Here is a 4,233-nt window from a genome sequence, read left to right on the forward strand (position 1 = left end):
ACAATGGTCGGCGTTCAGATTTTTTTTTTTTTTCTTTTTACATCATCAATTCAAAATGCTTATTTTACAGTGTAAATTTATCATAGTTAAACAATTAGATTCAGTATTTCAAATTTTATATATATATATATATATATATATATATATATATATATATATATATATATATATATATATATATATATAAATACACACAGTGGGGATGGAAATTATTCTTTGTTATATTGCAGCCATTTGCTAAAATCATTTAAGTTCATTTTTTACTCATTAATGTACACACAGCAGCCCATATTGACAGAAAAACACAGAATTGTTGACATTTTTGCAGATTTATTAAAAAAGAGAAACTGAAATATTACATGGTCCTAAGTATTCAGACCCTTTGCTCAGTATTTAGTAGAAGCACCCTTTTGCTCTAATACAGCCATGAGTCTTTTTGGGAAAGATGCAACAAGTTTTTCACACCTGAATTTGGGGATCCTCTCCAGATCTGTCAGGTTGGATGGTAAACGTTGGTGAATGGCCATTTGTAGGTCTCTCCAGAGATGCTCAATTGGGTTTAAATCAGGGCTCTGGCTGGGCCATTCAAGAACAGTCATTGAGTTGTTGTGAAGCCACTCCTTTGTTATTTTAGCCTTGTGCTTAGGTTCATTGTCTTGTTGGAGGTCCTGAGCACCAGTAGGTCCAGGATATTCCTGTACTTGGCCGCATTCATCATGCCCTCAATTGCAACCAGTCGCCCTATCCCTTCAGCTAAAAAACACCCCCACAGCATGATGCTGCAACCACCATGCTTCACTGTTGGGACTGTATTGGACAGGTGATGAGCAGTGCCTGGTTTTCTCCACACATACCGCTTAAAATTAAGGCCAAAAAGTTCTATCTTGGTCTCATCAGACCAGAGAATCTTATTTCTCAACATCTTGGAGTCCTTCAGGTGTTTTTTTAGCAAACTCCATGCGGGCTTTCATGCGTCTTGCACTGAGGAGAGGCTTCCGTTGGGCCACTCTGCCATAAAGCCCCGACTGGTGGAGGGCTGCAGTGATGGTTGACTTTCTACAACTTTCTCCTATCTCCCGACTGCATCTCTGGAGCTCAGCCACAGTGATCTTTGGGTTCTTCTTTACCTCTCTCACCGTGGCTCTTCCCCTCCGATAGCTCAGTTTGGCCGGATGGCCAGCTCTAGGAAGGGTTCTGGTCACCCAAAACATCTGCCATTTAAGGATTATGGAGGCCACTGTGCTCTTAAGAACCTTAAGTGCAGCAGAATTTTTTTGGTAACCTTGGCCAGATCTGTGCCTTGCCACAATTCTGTCTCTGAGCTCTTCAGGCAGTGCCTTTGACCTCATGATTCTAATTTGCTCTGACATGCACTGTGAGCTGTAAGGTCTTATATAAACAGGTGTATGGCTTTCCTAATCAAGTCCAATGAATATAATCAAACACAGCTGGACTCAAATGAAGGAGTAGAACCATCTCAAGGATGATCAAAAGACCTGAGCACCTGAGTTAAATATGAGTGTCACAGCAAAGCGTTTGAATACTTAGGACCATGTGATATTCCAGTTTTTCTTTTTTAACCACTACAATACAGGGCACTTTCGCCCCCTTCCTTCCCAGCCCAATTTTCAGCTTTCATCGCTCTAGCGCTTTCAGTGACAATTGCGCGGTCATGCTACACTGTACCCAAATGAAATTTTTATCATTTTGTTCGCACAAATAGAGCTTTATTTTGGTGGTATTTATTCACGACTCCATTTTTTATTTTTTGCGATATAAGCGCAAAAAAGCGGAAATTTGGAAAAAAAACAATATTTTCTTTTTTCTATTTTAAAAGAAATCCAATAAAATCAAATTTTGTCATAAATTTAAGCCAAAATGTATTCTGCTACATGTTTTTGGTAAAAAAAATTCCGTTAAGTGTATAATAATTGGTTTGTGTGATCATGGACATATGTACGCAAATGATCATGTACATATGTGTGCAGGTGATCACGTACATATGTGTGCACATAATCATTGGGGCAAGTGATTTTAGTGGGACATATGTGGGGGACATGTTTTTATTATTAGGGACATGTGTTTTTATTTTTTGGGGACATGTATGTTTTGGGGACATGTGTGTTATGGGGACATATGTAGGGACTGTGTTTACACTGTGTGGTGTGTTGTGTGTTTACACTAGACTGAAGATCAGTGAGTAAAAAGCTGTAAAAAACAGCTCATACTCACTGATCATCAGCCGGCTGCAGCAATCTGCTCTCCTCTCCTCAGCGATGACTTCTGTGTGAGGAGAGGAGGAGCCGATTGCCTAGCAACCGGCTGTTTGTTTACATCACATGACGGCCGTGATTGGACACGGCCGTCATGTGATCAGGAGGGCCAATCACAGAGCCCTCCTGCCGATCTGAGATGCGCCGTGTCCCGGTGACACGGGCGCATCGGGATCGCGCCGCTGCGCGGGCACGCGCGCGCGCGATCCCGCTCCTCCTGATGGATGTTCCTGAACGTCCTATCAGGAGTAGACGGCTCCCACCCGGCCGTATATGTGCATTGGCCGGGTGGGAAGTGGTTAATAAATCTGCAAAATGTCAACAATTCTAAGTTTTTCTGTCAATCTGGGGTGCGGTGTGTACATTAATGAGGAAAAAAATTAACTTAAATGATTTTAGCAAATGACTGCAATATAACAAAGAGTGAAACATTTAAGGGGATCTTAACACTTTGTTTCTCCATGGAGCGATTTGGTGAATGTGGGGAAACTGCAAGAGGATCTTTAACCCCCCCCCCCCCATCATCAATAGTTGGCCAGTCCCAACATTTCTTGATGTAAACGTGGCCATAGCTGGATCACAATTCAGTCGGTTCAGCAGGCACCAGACGATTTTTGATTCATGTGTGGCTGCCACAGTTGAACAGAAGTCAATCTACCAATCGATTTCTGTTCAACTGCCCTGTCGGCTAAAGGCTGCTTGATCAGAGGCTGTGTATTCTGACAGCAGGGGAGTCTCCCCACTGTCAGAATATAATAATGCAGCGGGAAGGATTCCCCCATCCCCCTTCAATGTGTGGATGGGGGAAATCGGTTTTGTTTTTTATCATACAACTATAAATAGGTTTTGCCTTTAGTTGTACTTTGTGTCACTGAGATTCTCTATGTACATTCCATGCAGAGAACATATAAGAGCTATGACTAAAAAAAGAAATTTGAGAACTCAAATTCAGTTTTGTGCAAACCAATCCAATCCAGCTAACAAATCTCTAAGGCAAACCCACTGGGGGTCAACAAATAGTGAGACACGGGGAAATAAAAATGACAGGGGTGCTTCTAAGAGCAGCAGTAGGGTATGCTTCTAATGGCCAGATAAAGATTCAGCATTCAGTGTGGGGATCTCTTAGAGCAGTGGGTATTTTTAGTCAGAGCTTAAAGGGTGAGTTCACCTTTACAGAAAAATCTGTAAGGCGAATTTACACAGGACCCCCTCCCCCCCACCTGGAACGTGGAGATCACCCACTAGGAGACATCGGATTGCTGCCTCACTGATCCGGGGCTTAGAAATCCCCCGCAGCTTAATCTCCAAAGTGCCCCTGGAAGATGTCACCTTTGACGAAACGGCTTAGGGAGGAGCGGCGTGATGGCATCATCACTAGTGATGGCCGAACGGTTCGCCCGGCGGTCGTATTGCGGCGAATTTCGGCCGTTCGCCATCCGCCCGATCGGCGGACTATTGCCGCCGTTTACCCGGCGGACTTCCGTGTTTACTGTGTAAAAGAACTTTGACCTATGATGACACATCCATCATGGGGTACAGGACAGCCAACTGAGACATTACAGCACATGGACACTTGGACATTCCCCCTAACTTATAAATAGACCCGATCCGGCGGCCATTTTACATTCTTTCTTCTGTCACTATAGGGAGAGGTTGCTGTGTGGAGCAGGGAGAGATTGCAGTGACCCAAATCGCTAGCTATTTGGTACACAAAAGTTATTTTCAGGACTGGTATAGGTGTTAGGTGTAGTTCAGGATATAGGTTTGAGGCAGTGCTGTGCTAGTGATTGTTGCAGCAGCCTGAGTGTCTTTTGTCAGTTTAGAGAAAGGGACAGGACGGTGTGTGCTGCAGGGACAGTCAGTTTAATCATTAGCTGTTACTATTAGGTCCACAAAAGTGCTATTCAAGTTATTGCTCCAGCAGCCTCTGTTTTGTCAGTTTATATAGGGACAGGCAGGA

This window comes from Lithobates pipiens, unplaced genomic scaffold (genome assembly GCF_037356315.1).
Source record: "Lithobates pipiens isolate NorthernLeopardFrog02 unplaced genomic scaffold, aLitPip1_a1.2 Scaffold_22, whole genome shotgun sequence".
Classification (NCBI taxonomy): Eukaryota; Metazoa; Chordata; class Amphibia; order Anura; family Ranidae; genus Lithobates; species Lithobates pipiens.